This window comes from Rattus norvegicus, chromosome Y (assembly GCF_036323735.1).
Source record: "Rattus norvegicus strain BN/NHsdMcwi chromosome Y, GRCr8, whole genome shotgun sequence".
NCBI classification, from domain to species: domain Eukaryota; kingdom Metazoa; phylum Chordata; class Mammalia; order Rodentia; family Muridae; genus Rattus; species Rattus norvegicus.
In genome coordinates, this window is record NC_086040.1 from 2,098,101 (window position 1) to 2,117,253 (window position 19,153).

A 19,153-nucleotide genomic window follows, 5' to 3' on the forward strand; every position below is an offset into this window, starting at 1 on the left:
GAACTATATATGGCCCCTGGCTTCCCTTGGATAAGGGCACAGGGGCAGCGGGGCTGCTGTATCTGAGACACCAATGGAACCTGAAGGGACTGAATGGATCAACAGTTCTCTGCACCCAAATCCTGTGGGCGGGAGAGCTAAACCCTCAGAGAGACAGACATGCCTGGGAAACCAGAAGAGACTACACTCTGCCCACATTACTGATTCCAGAGGAAAACACAAAACGCCATCTGGAACCAGGCCTGGTGCACTGAAGCTCCCAAAAAGGGTGGCGCAGATCTTCCTGGTTTCTGCCCCGCAGAGAGCTCATAAGCAACACCCCATGAGCAAACTTGAGCCTCGGGACAACTGGCAAGGCAAACCTTCCTGCTCCAAGGGACCTGCCTGGTTAACTCAAGACACATGGCTACAGGAACAGCTGAAGAGCTGTAGAGAGGAAAAAATACACGCCCAAAAGCAGAGCACTCTGTTCCCATAACTAGCTGAAAGAAAACAGGTAAACAGATCAACCGCACTGCTGACACACAGGCTTATAGGACAGTCTAGTCACTGTCAGAAATAGCAGGACAAAGTAACACTAGAGATAATCTGATGGCGAGAGGCAAGCGCAGGAATCCAAGCAACAGAAACCAAGACGATATGGCATTATCGGAGCCCAATCTCCCACCAAAGCAAACAAGGAATATCCAAACACACCAGAAAAGCAAGAGGTAGTTTCAAAACCATATTTTATCATGATGCTGGAGGACTTCAAGAAAGACATGAAGAACTCTCTTAGAGAAACACAGGAAAACATAAATAAACATGTAGAATCCTACAGAGAGGAATCACAGAAATCCCTGAAAGAATTCCAGGAAAACACAATCATACAATTGAAGAAATTAAAAATGGAAATAGAAGCAGTCAATAAAGAACACAGGGAAACAACCCTGGATATAGAAAAGAAAAGGAAGAGACATGAAGTCATAGATACACGCATCACCAACAGAATACAAGAGATAGAAGAGAGAATTTCAGGAGCACAAGATTCCATAGAAATCATCGACTCAATTTTCAAAGATAATGTAAAGCGGAAAAAGCTACTGTTCCAAATCATAGAGGAAATCCAGGATTCAATGAGATCAAACCTAAGGATTATAGGTATAGAAGAGAGTGAAGAATCCCAGCACAAAGGACCAGTAAATATCTTCAACAAAATCATAGAAGAAAACTTCACTAACCTAAAAAAGCGATACCCATAGGTATACAAGTATCCTAAAGAACTCCAAATAGATTTGACCAGAAAAGAAACACCTCCCGACACATAATAGTCAAAACACCAAATACACAAAATAAAGAAAGAATATTAAAAGCAGTAAGGGAAAAAGGTCAAGCAACATATAAAGGCAGACTTATCAGAATCACACCAGACTTTTTGCCAGAGGCTATGAAAGCTGAAGATCCTGGACAGATGTCATTCAGACCCTAAGAGAACACAAATGCCAGCCCAGGTTACTGTATACCTGCAAAACTCTCAATTAACATAGATGGAGAAAACAAGATATTCCATGACAAAACCAAATTCCTACAATATCTTTCTACAAATCCAGCACTACAAAGGATAATAAATGGTAAAGCCCAACTTAGGAGGCAAGCTACACCCTTGAAGAAGCAAGAAACTAATCGTCTAGGCAACAAAACAAAGAGAAGCAAAGCACACAAACATAACCTGACATCCAAATATGAATACAACAGGAAGCAATAATCACTATTTCTTAATATCTCTCAACATCAAGGGTCTCTACTGCCCAAAAAAAGACATAGATTAACGAACTGGATACGCAACGAGGACCCTGCATTCTGCTGCCTACAGGAAACACACCCCAGAGACAAAGACAGACACTACCTCAGAGTGAAAGGCTGGAAATCATCTTTCCAAGCAAATGGTCAGAAGAAGCAAGCTGGAGTAGCCATTCTAATATCAAATAAAATCAATTTTCAACTAAATGTCATAAAAAAAGATAACGAAGGACACTTCATATCCATCAAAGGAAAAATCCACCAAGATGAACTCTCAATCCTAAATATCTATGCCCCAAATACAAGGGCACCTACATACGTAAAAGAAACCTTACTAAAGCTCAAACACCCATTGAACCTCACACAATAATAGTAGGAGATTTCAACACGCCAATCTCATCAATGGACACATCAAGGAAACAGAAATTAAACAGAGACATACACAGACTAAGAGAAGTCGGGAATCAAATGGACTTAACAGATATTTATACAAGATTCTCCCCTAAAACAAAAGGATATATCTTCTTCTCACCACCTCATGGTACTTTGTCCAAAACTGACTGTATAATCGATCATAAAACAGTCCTCAACAGGTACAGAAAGAGAGAAATAATCCCATGCGTCCTATCAGACCACCACAGGCTAAAGCTGTACACATATCCACTTCATCAATATGTTCATGAAGGTATCTCGGTTTTGAAAATATTCTTTATATTGTATTCTTTGTGTAGATGAAAAATGTGTGTGTATGTGTTTGTGTGTGTGTGTGTGTGTGAGTGTGTTTATTCATCTTACTTGAGTCAATAGAATTCCATGAAATAAAGCAACTTTAAATTGCAAAACATTGTTAATATTTTTATGTTGCATTTTTGGTTAGTCTGTTTATGACCTGTTGCCCATTTATCATCTTTTAGACTGTATCTCATAATCTCTTATTCTTGCTTTCTCTTTTAGATGTATCCTGTCCTAGATTGCGTAAAGTTATATCAAGCGATCATCTGATTTCCTGTGTACTAGACTAATTCAAGCAGTTGATTGTAGAGTGATTCTGAGGTCACTCTTGTGTAAAAAAAAATCCTATTTTATGACCGCACCAACAGTGTATAAGGCCTGGCACAAGCAATTCAGGCAGCTATCATAAGGCAGATCACGAGCTATTAGGTTCTTTTCAAAGACTATTCTATGTTTTTTGTTACAACTGCTGTTACCAGATTCTAAATTAGTAAACGTAACAGAAAACTGCCATGAACCTTGAATTCATATTTCTTGGCAGCATTGTGCTTGCAACCATTTTTGTCTTCCTGAAGATTTTACTAGAGGTAAGCTGTATATAGGCAATTGTACTAACATTAACATAGGACAGAAAGTGTTTTGGCAGATATTTGTAAAACCATGGAAATTCTGAAGGAACTACTGAAAGGAAAGAATTGTTCCCTTCGCGCACCATAGATCTGTTACACTTGATCCATTTCTGTTTGAGATTTAGAAGTTTCTAATCACTGTCTTCTATAATTGTTGAGTATAAAAAATTTTAAATTACAAATTATGTATTGAACTCTGAACAGAACCTCTGATTCAGCCTGCATTGATAAAAATACTTAAAGTACTTGTTACTCAGCATTATATTGTTTTAATATTCGGTGAATTCCCTTATTCCCTCTCTTTTGTAGAATGGTTTTTGTTTACTTCCTTTTTCCTCCTAAATATATGTTCTGTGTTATTGACCTAATGTCAGAAATGAAATGTGATAAACTATAAATAATGTAGGGTTTGCTAAATAGAAATCATCATGGCTCTATTAGGAAACTTAAATGGTTTTATCTCATATTTTTTTTATTCTGAGTATATAGTTTTGATATTTTTATGTTGTTAGTGTTCTTTCTATAGACAATTTCCTTTTTGTATGTAATTTCAAGTGCCTTCATAAATTGATTGTTGCTATTAATGAATATATTTTAGCCCTTTTATACAATCTCTTTTTAGATTGCAATTTTGTAGTTTATTTCTATTTTTCTTTTCACTCACATTCATCTAAAATATGTAACGTCAGTATACGAAAAATAACAACATTATAAACATGGGGTGGTGTTAAAATTCATTTTCTCCATTTTTATATCTTGGGGTATTTTTTGTTTGTTTGTTCGTTTGTTGGTTTGCTTCCGTTTTTTTTTTTTTTTTTTTTTTTCATGATTGAGCTTTGACTTCATCCTTAGTTTTTTGGCTTTTGTTTTTATTTTAATTTATTTTTTGTTTTGTTTTGTTTACTTTCCTATTGCAGATTTTCAACATTCTCTCTGTTTGATTTTGGAAATTTGACACTAATTTCAATTTTATTCACATCCAATTGTTGTGTATATGCTGTCTTTTGCTTGTATCAACTGTAATGCAACTGAAGGATACTTAGCCAAAAAGATCAAGGACATTGCTGGAGAATACCGCTGAAATTCTCTAGGTAAGACATTTCAAACTGGCCTCAATTTTTTTTTTATTCAGTCTATGCTTCCCCAAGTAGTACATGTCTATGTTGCTCTTACACAAATTGCTATTCATATCTCTTAGGTAATTATGTTCATTAATAAATAGTAGTTATTATGAGCATGATCACAAATGTCTAGGTTCCATATATAAATGAAAATGTCATTTCTTTTACAGATAACACTATATGAATGGCCACCAAAGTTAACATCTCGTATAGCTGTAAGGACAACACCTTCTATGTAAAACAAGAACGATGCTGTGACTCTTCTGGTGAACAATTTCAATCATATTATGGTGACTACATCCCATATTCAATACCCATGTTCAGGCAAATTGTAGTTCATCTGGACATCGTAGAATGACTACTGGCTCGAATAAAGAAAAATAAAGTGCTATCTGTGAGAAACCCATTATTCCACTTAAATGCTAAGCAGATACATTCTATGGATGTCACAATAGACACAGTGTAACCAGTCAATAAATTGTTGAAATAAGAAAACACATTTTTTGTAAATGATTATTAGACTTTTTAAAATCATTCTTATTGTTTAATATTTTTATAGTCCAATTATCCTTTCAAATTCTACCATCTGCGTGTTCCTCATCCTGTCTACAAGAGGTTTTCCCATCTAACATCCACCACACCTTTACTCTCCTATTCCTGAGGCTTTACGTCTATTGAGGGTAATTTGTGTTTTATCTCATTGTGGCAAGACAAGCAGTACTCTGCTTTGTGTATATAGATTTTTCATGTACTGTACCAGCGCTGCATGGTGAATGGGTCAAAGTCTTAAAGATATTGTTGTATTCAAGTTAATTGAGAGCACTCATCTTCAATGAGATAATTCTCCTTTGCTGCTTAAATGGATTTTTCATTAATTCAACCACAGTTGTCCCCATATTGTGTTTGTGGGGTATCAATTATCTACAGTTGTCACAGTCAATCACTTGGTAGGTCTGGGTCTGTCATTGTATAGCAAAGGTAGCCTCCTGTCTTTATCAAGAGTATAGCATCAGTTAGAGAGTCAGGATTCGGGGCCTTCTCTCGAGTTCTATCTTCATTGGAGCTTGTTACTGAACATCATTAGCTTCACCCTCTTCTAAATTATGGTATCTGCAGTTTATTTATTTCTAATTGTTTGTTTTTTGTGGTGGGGTTGAATTTGGCTTCACTCAAAGTATGAGGTGATGGACACATGAAACATGAGAGGTAACCGGTCATGAGACAGAATTTATATTATAATTAATGGGTTGTTTTAGTGGCGAACTATTCAGAGAAGAGCGTACCTATATGAACAAGTTATTATTAAACTTGTTTTGAGTCTGAGTCTTATTTCTGGGAGCATGGTATTGAAAAATAATACTTGATTTCTACAGATTCTAGAGAAGAATCTAGCTTCATGTCTAAATGTCCAGAGTTTAATGTTTAAAGGTTATCCACTAACTTATTTGGTGGAGACCATTCTAAAGCAGAAGAGCTTTTGGCTGCAGCAGACCTGTTTACAGCCTGTGGAAGGGTCAAGGTAAAACAAAACCAAAACAATTTAGAAACAAAGGCATTTTGAAATGTGCAGTTTCCCAAAAAGAATAGAGTACAATGAAGCTAAATTTACAGTCAAGACAGTAGCAGAAGAGAGGCCGTAACTGTATCAGAGAAAATCTGGGCACAGTTCTCAGAAAAGAGAAAACCACTATAATGTCAGTGCCTTCCCTCAAATTCAAAAAAGTGGAAAGCATTGTGGAAGGAGTACGCCTGAACTTAGAATGCAATTGTGGGGGTTTCCTGGTTTCCTCCGGGGCCTGCTACCCCAGAAAGTGATACAGCTATTGTCCAAGGAGGCCAGGCTACCTTTCACACTGGCAGCAGAAATTAGCAGAATCACACACATGTTCATATATTGCAGGTAAGAAATAAGTAGGAGTGGGTAGGTAATGGAAAATTGCACCATAGTAGCAGAAAGCACCAAAGAAAATTGAGTGTTTTCAGAATATTCCCTACAAAAGGACATTAATATCAAGGTGTGGAGCTCAGAAATTAAAAGCTACTGTGCAAAGAGTACCCACAGACATTGGAGAAGCCAAATCCATAAGATGTCCATCAAGCAAAGTTTCCTGCATTGAGCAAATGTGGCCTAAGGAAGAGGCTCTTTATTCTCACAAGAAAAGAGATCTTTGCTGAACTGTTAAATACATCAGGGTTCCCAGAATTGTATATGATGATGAAAGATGTATTGTATAATTTGGTCTTGTTTGGATATGTTTTGCTATGACTCTACTCTTCCTCTAAATGTCAAATATATTTATATATTTGGGAGTATGAAACTTTATTTTACAAGTTCACAATCAACATGATGCTTGCAATATTTTTCCTGGATTTTTTTTCTACTTACAGTACAAATGTTATCACCTTTCGCAGATTACTGTTCAGAAAACACATATCCAATCCCCCTTCACTTTTATCTATGACAGTGTTCCTTTACCAAAACACCCATCTTTTCCTTTTTCTCACGCTGATATTTCCCTACACAAGGGCATCTACCCTTTTCAGGACTCAGGAATTCACCTAGAGTGAAGATCAACAGGGCCATCTTCTGCTACACATGGAGGTTTAGTCACCTGTCTCCCCTGTGTGCTTTTTGGATGGTGATTTAGTTCCAGAGAACACTGGTTAGTTGGTACTTTGTTTTTATCCTTTGGATCCTTCATATCTTTACGTCCTACAATGAGCACCATATTTTCAGTTCAAATACTGAGTGTGAACATTTGTCTTTCTACAATTCACACTGTGACAGTGCCTCTCAGAAAAAGCTCTGTCAGGCACCTCTCAACATGCACTTCTTGGTATGAACAGTGTTACATATAAGTGCCTCACCCTCAGGTGGGGCAGACTCTAAAGGGCCATTCTTTCAGGATCTATGCCAAACATTGTCTCCATATCTCTTCCTATGAATATTTTTCTTTGCCTCTTCTATAAAAGATTAAAACATCCATCATTGTTTAGCCATCCTTTTTCTTTAGCTTCAGGTAGTCTGTGATTTTATTTTAGGTTATCCATGTTTTTGGACTAATATTCCCTTATCAGTGACTTCACACCACAACTACTTTTTGTTTGTGTGCATGTGTATGATTGATTTACTTTGCTCAGCATATTTTCTAGCTACATCTTCTTGTTTATGAATTTCATGAAGTCATTGTTTTAAATTATAGTACTCCATTTTGTAAATGACAATATTTTCTGTATCTGGTACCCTCTTGAAGTATATCTTGGTACTTTCCTGGTTCTGGCTATGTGTGTTTGTTATATGTTTCAATATCTTTTGGTCATATGTCCAGGACTGGTATTGGTTGGTTTTAAGGTAGTACTCCATCAAATATTCTAGGGAATATTAAGGGAGATTTCAAGAGTGGCTGTATCATCTTGCAATCAACCGTACAATGTAAGAGTGTTCCTCTTTCTCTACATCCTTGTCTGTATCTGTTATATCCTGTGTTTTAGCAACTCTGTCTGGTATAAAGTGGAATATTAGGGTAGTTTTGATTCTCATTTTTCTGATGACTAAAAATATTGAACTTTTCTTTAGGTACTTCTCCACCATTTTATATTCTTCACCTGAGAATTTGTTGTGTAAATATGTATCCTAATTTTTAATTACTTGCTTTTACTGGGGTCTAACTTCTTGAGTTCTTATATATATTAGATATTAGCTGTCTTTCACACGTAGGATTGGAGAAGATCTTTTTGCAATCTGTGGGTTGTTGTTTTGTCCTATTGGGATTTTCCTTTGTCTTACAGAAGCTTTGCAGGTTTATGATGTCCCATTCGTTAAATCTTGATATTAGTGCATAAGACATTGGTGTTCTATTTGCAAAATGTCCCAAGTGACCACTTGTTTAAGTTTCTTCCCCAATTTCTCTTCTTTTCATTTGATTGCATCTGATTTGATATGTAGGACCTTGGTCCACTTGGAGTTAATCTTTGTTGAACGAGATAAGAATGGGAAGATTTACATTCTTTATATGCTGATCTCCAGTTGAATCAGCAGCATTTGTTGAAAATGCTATCTTCTTTTCACTGAATAGTTTTAGTCCTTCATTCTAAGATCAAGTGACCGAAGATGTGTCAGTACATTTCAGGGTCTTAAATTCTATTCCACTGATTGAACAGCCTGTCTCTATACCATTACCATACAGATTATATCACTGTTGCTCTACAATATATCGTTATTTCATGAATGGCGATTCTCCCCAGAAGTTCTTTCGATGTTCATGACAGATATTGATATCCTGCTTTCTTCTTTTTCTTTTCTTTTGTCATTCAAAATGAATTTGAAAAATTTTCTTTCTAACTCTATGAAAAAAAATGAAGTGGTATTTTGATGGCATTTTCATTGAATCTGGAGATTGCTTTTGACAAGTTGTCCATTTTTCCAATATTTATCCTGCCCATCCAGAAACATGGGATATCTCTCCATCTTCTAAGATCTTCAATTTCTTCAACAGAAACTTGAACTCCTTCTCTTACAGATTTTTCACTTACTTATGTAAAGTGTTAATGAGATATTTTTTTATCCTTGGTGACTGTAGAATAAAATGTCATTTCCATACTTCCTTTATCAGCCTGTTTAACCTTTGAGAAGAGGAAGGCTAATGATTTATGTGAGGTCATGTATCTAGTGACTTTGCTGAAATTGTTTATGATATTAGTAGGTTTCTGGTAAAACTTTTGGAGCACTTAAGTATACTTTCATATCATCCGCGAAAACTGATATTTTAACTTTTTCCTTTCTTATTTGTTTCCCTTTGACCTACTTTACCTGTCAGATTGCTTTGACTCCAATACTATTTGAATAAGTAGGAGGAAATGGGCAGGCTTGTCTAGGTCTATATTTTAATGTGATTTCTGTAAGATTCTCTCCATTTAGTTCGTCTACTAGTTCTCTGTATTTTGCTTATCCAATGTTAGATATAGGGTGTGAATGGCTAATCTTTCCAAGAATTTTAACGTGTAAATGTGTTGAAATTTATCAAATGCTTTCTTAGCATCTAATAGCATGACCATGTGTCTTTTTCCCTCTTTTAGTTTGTTTATACAGTCGATTATGATGGTGGATTTCTATGTATTGAACCATCACTGTCTCCCTGGGAAGAAGTCTACTGGATTATGATGGATGATCACTTTGACATTTTCGTGGATTCTGTTTGATAATATTTTATTGACTGATTTTTATTTGGCATTCATAAGGGATATTATTATTAAAATCTCTTTCTTTATGGGCCTTTTTTGGTGTGGGTATAAACATGATTGTGGCTTCTTAAGAGTATTTGAGTAGTCTTCCTTTTGTTTCTATTTTATGAAATAGTTTGGACAGTAATATTTAGGTACACACACACACATATATATACAAACACATATATAAATATATGTATATATATGTATATTTTATACATATTTCCTCTACTTGTTTGATTTCACCCCGGAGTTTGTTTATCATCTGTGGTGAATACTTTTTTTGTTCTTGCTTTTCATGTTGCATCCAGTTGTTTTTGTTTGTTTTTCTTTCTCTTCTTTTGTTTTTGTTTATGATTTTGACTTTATTTGTTGTTTTTTTTTTGATGGGGGAACATAGGTCTATGACTTGTAATCTTAGAACTATTTTCATTATGTCATATAAGTTTGGATCTCTTTTGCTACATTTTAAACAAATTCTAAAATGTCGTTAAATTCTTTTTTATTTCTCCTTGACCGAGTTATCATGGAGTAGAGCATTGTTCACCTTCCCGGTGTATGTGGGATTTCTGTTTTTTTTGTTGTTGTTGAAAACGGATTTAGTATGTGGTGATATGAAATTATACATGGAAGTACTTTAATATACTTTTTTATCCTTTGAGTCTTGTTTTGTGAACAATTGTATGATCAATTTTAGAGAAGCCACAATGAGGTGCTTAGAAGGTATCTTTTTTGTTTGTTTGTTTGTTTTTTGGATATACTTTGTTTTTTGGTTGTATCTTGCTTTTATTTTTTAATGAAATATTGTACAGTTATCTGTTATATCCATTTGGTTCATAACTTCTTCTCATTTCTCTATGTTTTTTATTTTCTGTTTCCAAGATCTGTTCTTTGATGAAGAGTGTGATATCAAAATCTTCCACTATTATTGTGATTGTTTCCTTGTATGCTTTCAGCTTTTATAAGGTTTCTTTTATGAATGTAGGTGCCCTTGCATTTGGAGAATAAATAATCAGGGTTCAGTGTTTATTATATTTGTTCTAAATTTTATGAATATGAGGTGTCCTTTCCTTATAACCTTTGGGTGTAGGTTGATATTATTTGATATTAGAATGGCTAGTCCTGGTATGTGTCTTGGGACTAATTACTCGGAATATTGTTTTCTATCCTATTTCTTTAGGTAATGCCCCTTTTGTCACTAAGGTGCGTTTCCAAATGCTTCATAATGCTGAGTCCTTTTTACATATTTAGTCTTTAAGTGTATATCTTTTTAATGGGGAAGAAGATCTTTGATATTAAGAGATATTTAAAAATTGTGACTTTTAAAATTAAATGTATATTTATTATTTGTGTGACTCCATTCTTTTGTTTCAAGCAGATTTCTTACTTGCTTTTTCTAGGGTGTAGTTTTCCTTCTTGTGTTGGAATTTTCCTTCAATTATTGTTTGTAGGACTTGATGTGTTGAAAGATATTGTGTAAATTTGGTTTTCTCATAAAATATCTTGGTTTCTCCAACTAAGTTAATTTACAGTTTTGTTGCATATAGTAGACTGGGCTTGCATTTGTGTTCTCTGAGAGTCTGTATGACATCTGTCCAGGATCCTCTGGCTCTCATAGTCTTTGATGATAAGTCTGGTTTAATTCTTATGGGTCTGCTTTTACATGTCACTTGCTTGACCCTTTTTTATTTCTATTTCAATAGTCTTTCTTTGGTTTGTGCATTTGGTGTTTTAACTATTATGTGATGGTTGGAATTTCTCTTCGGGTCCTATGTATTTCGAGTTCTATAGCTTTCTTCTATGGTGATGGGCATGTCTTATTTTAGGTTTTGAAACTTTTCTTGTATGATTTTGTTATAGATAGTTACTGGGCCTTTAATTTGGAACTCTTAAGTTTCTTCTCTACCTATTATCCTTATGTTTGATTTTCTTATTCTGTCCTGGATTTCTTGGATTATTTGGGACAGGAGCCTTTTGCTTTTTAGATCAATGTTTAGGGTTGTGTCAATGTTTTCTATGGTATGTTCTCCACCTGAGATTCTCTTCTCTTCTATTCTGTACGTGAAGCTTCAATCTATGACTGCGGATCTCTGCTAATCTCTGCGAATCTATTCTATCTACAGGTTTGTATACCCTTTTGCATTCTTTATTGTTTCTATTTCTATTTTTATATCCTGGACGGTTTTCTTTAATTCCTCTGAATCTTGGGTTTGTTTCCCTTTAATGCTTTCAGAGATTTTTGTGTTTCCTCATTAAGCTGTTCTAATCATTTATTTGTGTTGTCTGGCATTCTCTAAGGGAATTATTTATTTCCTTCTTAAAGACATCAATCAGCGACCCTCGGATACCGGCCCGCAGCAGTTCTCTGCTCCCAGACCTCGTGGGAAAGAGACCTCACCGCCTGGTCAGGTGGGCACTCATGAGGCTGCAGAGCGGAAGAGACCACCAACACTGCCCACCCCTGCCCACATCCCTGGCCCAAGGGGAAACTGCATAAAAACCTCTGGGCTCCCGTGGGCGAGGGCCCAGGATCGGCAGGACCCCTGACTGAGACACCACCAGAACCTGAAGGAAACAGACCAGATAAACAGTTCTCTGCACCCAAATCCCGTCGGCGGGAGAGCTAAACACTCAGAGAGGCAGACAAGCCTGGGAAACCAGAAGAGACTGCTCTCTGCACACACATCTCGGACGCCAGAGGAAAACACCAAAGGCCATCTGGAACTCTGGTGCACTGAATCTCCCAGAAGGGGCGGTGTAGGTCTTCCTGGTTGCTGCCGTCGCAGAGAGCCCGTTGGCAGCACCCCGCGATCGAACTTGAGCCTCGAGACCACAGGTAAGACCAACTTGTATGCTGCAAGTGACCTGCCTGGTAAACTCAAGACACAGGCCCACAGGAACAGCTGAAGACTGTACAGTGGAAAAACTACACGCACGAAAGCACAACACTCTGTCCCCATAACTGGTGAAAGAAAACAGTAAAACAGGTCTACAGCACTCCTGACACACAGGCTTATAGGACAGTCTATCCACTGTCAGAAATAGCAGAACAAAGTAACACTAGAGATAATCTGATGGCGAGAGGCAAGCACAGGAACCCAAGCAATAGAAACCAAGACTACATGGCATCAACGGAGCCCAATTCTCCCACCAAAACAAACATGGAATATCCAAACACACCAGAAAAGCAAGATCTAGTTTCAAAATCATATTTGATCATGATGCTGGAGGACTTCGAGAAAGACGTGAAGAACTCCCTTAGAGAACAAGTAGAAGCCTACAGAGAGGAATCGCAAAAATCCCTGAAAGAATTCCAGAAAACATAAATAAACAAGTAGAAGCCCATAGAGAGGAGACACAAAAATCCCTGAAAGAATATCAGGAAATCATAAATAAACAAGTAGAAGCCCATAGAGAGGAGTCACAAAAATCCCTGAAAGATTTCCAGGAAAACACAATCTAACAGTTGAAGGAATTAAAAATGGAAATAGAAGCAATCAAGGAAGAACACATGGAAACAACCCTGGATATAGAAAACCAAAAGAAGAGACAAGGAGCTGTAGATACAAGCTTCACCAACAGAATACAAGAGATGGAAGAGAGAATCTCAGGAGCAGAAGATTCCATAGAAATCATTGACTCAACTGTCAAAGATAATGTAAAGCAGAAAAAGCTACTGGTCCAAAACATACAGGAAATCCAGGACTCAATGAGAAGATCAAACCTAAGGATAATAGGTGTAGGGGAGTGAAGACTCCCAGCTCAAAGGACCAGTAAATATCTTCAACAAAATCATAGAAGAAAACTTCGCTAACCTAAAAAAAGAGATACCCATAGGCATACAAGAAGCCTACCGAACTCCAAATAGATTGGACCAGAAAAGAAACAAGTCCCATCACATAATAGTCAAAACAACAAACGCACAAAATAAAGAAAGAATATTAAAAGCAGTAAGGGAGAAAGGTCAAGTAACATAGAAAGGCAGACCAGAAATCTCGCCAGAAAGTATGAAGGCCAGAAGATCCTGGACTGATGTCATACAGTCACTAAGAGAACACAAATGCCAGCCCATGTTACTGTATCCTGCAAAACTCTCAATTAACATAGAGGGAGAAACCAAGATATTCCATGACAAAACCAAATTTACACAATATCTTTCTACAAATCCAGCACTACAAAGGATAATAAATGGTAAAGCCCAACATAAGGAGGCAAGCTATACCCTAGAAGAAGCAAGAAACTAATCGTCTTGGCAACAAAACAAAGAGAATGAAAGCACACAAACATAACCTCACATCCAAATATGAATATAACGGGAAGCAATAATCACTATTCCTTAATATCTCTCAACATCAATGGCCTCAACTCCCCAATAAAAAGACATAGATTAACAAACTGGATATGCAACGAGGACCCTGCATTCTGCTGCCTACAGGAAACACACCTTAGAGACAAAGACAGACATTACCTCAGAGTGAAAGGCTGGAAAACAATTTTCCAAGCAAATGGTCAGAAGAAGCAAGCTGGAGTAGCTATTCTAATATCAAATAAAATCAATTTTCAACTAAAAGTAATCAAAAAAGATAAGGAAGGACACTTCATATTCATCAAAGGAAAAATCCACCAAGATGAACTCTCAATCCTAAATATCTATGCCCAAAATACAAGGGCACCTACATATGCAAAAGAAACTTTACTAAAGCTCAAAACACACCTTGCACCTCACATAATAATAGTGGGAGATTTCAACACCGCACTCTCATCAATGGACAGATCATGGAAACAGAAATTAAACAGAGATGTAGACAGACTAAGAGAAGTCATGAGCCAAATGGAATTAACGGATATTTATAGAACATTCTATCCTAAAGCAAAAGGATATACCTTCTTCTCAGCTCCTCATGGTACTTTCTCCAAAATTGACCATATAATTGGTCAAAAAACGGGCTTCAACAGGTACAGAAAGATAGAAATAATCCCATGCGTGCTATCGGACCACCATGGCCTAAAACTGGTCTTCAATAACAATCAAGGAAGAATGCCCACATATACGTGGAAATTGAACAATGCTCAACGCAATGATAACCTGGTCAGGAAGAAATAAAGAAAGAAATTAAAAATTTTTTAGAATTTAATGAAAATGAAGGTACAACATACCCAAACTTATGGGACACAATGAAAGCTGTGCTAAGAGGAAAACTCATAGCGCTGAGTGCCTGCAGAAAGAAACAGGAAAGAGCATATGTCAGCAGCTTGACAGCACACCTAAAAGCTCTAGAACAAAAAGAAGCAAATACACCCAGGAGGAGTAGAAGGCAGGAAATAATCAAACTCAGAGCGGAAATCAACCAAATAGAAACAAAAAGGACCGTAGAAAGAATCAACAGAACCAAAAGTTGGTTCTTTGAGAAAATCAACAGGATAGATAAACCCTTAGCCAGATTAACGAGAGGACACAGAGAGTGCATCCAAATTAACAAAATCAGAAAAGAAAAGGGAGACATAACAACAGATTCAGAGGAAATTCAAAAAATCATCAGATATTACTATAGAAACCTATATTCAACAAAACTTGAAAATCTTCAGGAAATGGACAATTTCCTAGACAGATACCAGGTACCGAAGTTAAATCAGGAACAGATAAACCAGTTAAACAACCCCATAACTCCTAAGGAAATAGAAGCAGTCATTAAAGGTCTCCCAACCAAAAAAAGCCCAGGTCCAGACGGGTTTAGTGCAGAAATCTATCAAACCGTCATAGAAGACCTCATACCAATATTATCCAAACTATTCCACTAAATTGATACAGATGGATCACTACCGAATACCTTCTACGAAGCCACAATTACTCTTATACCTAAACCACACAAAGCCACAACAAAGAAAGAGAACTTCAGACCAATTTCCCTTATGAATATCGACGCAAAAATACTCAACAAAATTCTGGCAAACCGAATCCAAGAGCACTTCAAAACAATCATCCGCCATGACCATGTAGGCTTCATCCCTGGCATGCAGGGATGGTTTAATATAAGGAAATCCATCAATGTGATCCATTATATAAACAAATTGAAAGAAAAAAACCACATGATCATTTCATTAGATGCTGAGAAAGCATTTGACAAAATTCAACATGCCTTCATGATAAAAGTCCTGGAAAGAAAAGGAATTCAAGGCCCATACCTAAGCATAGTAAAAGCCATATACAGCAAACCAGTTGCTAACATTAAACTAAGTGGAGAGAAACTTGAAGCAATCCCACTAAAATCAGGGACTAGACAAGGCTGCCCACTCTCTCCCTACTTATTCAATATAGTTCTTGAAGTTCTACCAGAGCAATCAGACAACAAAAGGAGGTCAAGGGGATACATATCGGAAAAGAAGAAGTCAAAATATCACTATTTGCAGATGATATGATAGTATATTTAAGTGATCCCAAAAGTTCAACCAGAGAACTACTAAAGCTGATAAACAACTTCAGCAAAGTGGCTGGTTATAAAATTAACTCAAATAAATCGGTTGCCTTCCTCTATACAAAAGAGAAACAAGCCGAGAAAAAAATTAGGGAAATGACACCCTTCATAATAGACCCAAATAATATAAAGTACATCGGTGTGACTTTTACCAAGCAAGTAAAAGATCTGTACAATAAGAACTTCAAGACACTGAAGAAGGAAATTGAAGAAGACCTCAGAAGGTGGAAAGATCTCCCATGCTCATGGATTGGCAGGATTAATATAGTAAAAATGGCCATTTTACTAAAAGCAATCTACGGATTCAATGCAATCCCCATCAAAATACCAATCCAATTCTTCAAAGAATTAGACAGAAAAATTTGCAAATTCATCTGGAATAACAAAAAACACAGAATAGCTAAAGCTATCCTCAACAATAAAAGGACTTCAGGGGGAATCACTATCCCTGAACTCAAGCAGTATTACAGAGCAATAGTGATAAAAACTGCATGGTATTTGAGCAGAGACAGACAGATAGACCAATGGAATAGAATTGAAGACCCAGAAATGAACCCACACACCTATGGTCACTTGATTTTTGACCTAGGAGCCAAAACCATCACATGGAAAAAAGATAACATTATCAGCAAATGGTGCTGGTTCAACTGGAGGTCAACATGTAGAAGAATGCAGATCGATCCGTGCTTATCACCCTGTACAAAGCTTAAGTCCAAGTGGATCAAAACCTCCACATCAAACCAGACACACTCAAACTAATAGAAGAAAAACTAGGGAAGCATCTGGAACACATGGGCACTGGAAAAAATTTCCTGAACAAAACACCAATGGCTTATGCTCTAAGATCAAGAATTGACAAATGGGATCTCATAAAACTGCAAAGCTTCTGTAAGGCAAAGGACACTGTGGTTAGGACAAAACGGCAACCAACAGATTGGGAAAAGATCTTTACCAACCCTACAACAGATAGAGGCCTTATATCCAAAATATACAAAGAACTCAAGAAGTTAGACCGCAGGGAAACAAATAACCCTATTAAAAAATGGGGTTCAGAGCTAAACAAAGAATTCACAGCTGAGGAATGCCGAATGGCTGAGAAACACCTAAAGAAATGTTCAACATCTTTAGTCATAAGGGAAATGCAAATCAAAACAACCCTGAGATTTCACCTCACACCAGTGAGAATGGCTAAGATCAAAAACTCAGGTGACAGCAGATGCTGGCGAGGTTGTGGAGAAAGAGGAACACTCCTCCATTGTTGGTGGGATTGCAGACTGGTAAAACCATTCTGGAAATCAGTCTGGAGGTTCCTCAGAAAATTGGACATTGAACTGCCTGAGGATCCAGCTATACCTCTCCTGGGCATATACCCAAAAGATGCCTCAACATATAAAAGAGACACGTGCTCCACTATGTTCATCGCAGCATTATTTATAATAGCCAGAAAATGGAAAGAACCCAGATGCCCTTCAACAGAGGAATGGATACAGAAAATGTGGTACATCTACACAATGGAATACTACTCAGCTATCAAAAACAACGAGTTTATGAAATTCGTAGGCAAATGGTTGGAACTGGAAAATATCATCCTGAGTGAACTAACCCAATCACAGAAAGACATACATGGTATGCACTCATTGATAAGTGGCTATTAGCCCAAATGCTTGAATTACCCTAGATCCCTAGAACAAACGAAACTCAAGACGGATGATCAAAATGTGAATGCTTCACTCCTTCTTTAAATGAGGAAAAAGAATACCCTTGGCAGGGAAGGGAGAGGCAAAGATCAAAACAGAGACTGAAGGAACACCCATTCAGAGCCTGTCCCACATTTGGCCCATACATATACAGCCACCCAATTGGACTAGATGGATGAAGCAAAGAAGTGCAGACCGACAGGAGCCGGATGTAGATCGCTCCTGAGAGACACAGCCAGAATACAGCAAATACAGAGGCGAATGCCAGCAGCAAACCACTGAACTGAGAATAGGTCCCCTATTGAAGGAATCAGAGAAAGAACTGGAAGAGCTTGAAGGGGCTCGAGACCCCAAAAGTACAACAATGCCAAGCAACCAGAGCTTCCAGGGACTAAGCCACTACCTAAAGACTATACATGGACTGACCCTGGACTCTGACCGCATAGGTAGCAATGAATATCCTAGTAAGAGCACCAATGGAAGGGGAAGCCCTGGGTCCTGCTAAGACTGAACCCCCAGTGAACTAGTCTATGGGGGGAGGGCGGCAATGGTGGGAGGGTTGGGAGGGGAACACCCATAAGGAAGGGGAGGGGGGAGGGGGATGTTTGCCCGGAAACCGGGAAAGGGAATAACACTCGAAATGTATATAAGAAATACTCAAGTTAATAAAAAAAAAAAATAAATAAATAAAAAAAAAATTATCATAAAAAAAAAAAAAAAAAAGAATCGACAGATGGGATCTCATAAAACTGCAAAGCTTCTGTAAGGCAAAGGACACTGTGGTTAGGACAAAATGGCAACCAACAGATTGGGAAAAGATCTTTACCAATCCTACAACAGATAGAGGCCTTATATCCAAAATATATAAAGAACTCAAGAAGTTAGACCGCAGGGAAACAAATAACCCTATTAAAAAATGGGGTTCAGAGCTAAACAAAGAATTCACAGCTGAGGAATGCTGAATGGCTGAGAAACACCTAAAGAAATGTTCAACATCTTTAGTCATAAGGGAAATGCAAATCAAAACAACCCTGAGATTTCACCTCACACCAGTGAGAATGGCTAAGATCAAAAACTCAGGTGACAGCAGATGCTGGCGAGGATGTGGAGAAAGAGGAACACTCCTCCATTGTTGGTGGGATTGCATACTGGTTCTACCATTCTGGAAATCAGTATGGAGGGTCCTCAGAAAATTGGACATTGAACTGCCTGAGGATCCAGCTATACCTCTCTTGGGCATATACCCAAAAGATGCCCCAACATATAAAAAAGACACGTGCTCCACTATGTTCATTGCAGCCTTATTTATAATAGCCAGAAGCTGGAAAGAACCCAGATGCCCTTCAACAGAGGAATGGATACAGAAATTTTGGTACATCTACACAATGGAATATCACTCAGCTATCAAAAACAACGACTTTATGAAATTCATAGGCAAATGGTTGGGACTGGAAAATATCATCCTGAGTGAGCTAACCCAATCACAGAAAGACATACAT

At 37.3% G+C, this 19,153-nt stretch overlaps 1 long non-coding RNA gene across 1 annotated transcript; it reads left to right on the forward strand.

Moving 5' to 3' along the window:
- Window positions 1-2,738: 2,738 nt before the first annotated feature.
- On the forward strand, window positions 2,739-4,756 carry LOC134484455 (uncharacterized). The gene is made up of 3 exons (XR_010061911.1): window positions 2,739-3,098; window positions 4,058-4,231; window positions 4,432-4,756. It is a non-coding gene; the product is annotated as an uncharacterized LOC134484455 (long non-coding RNA).
- The last annotated feature ends 14,397 nt before the right edge of the window (window positions 4,757-19,153 follow it).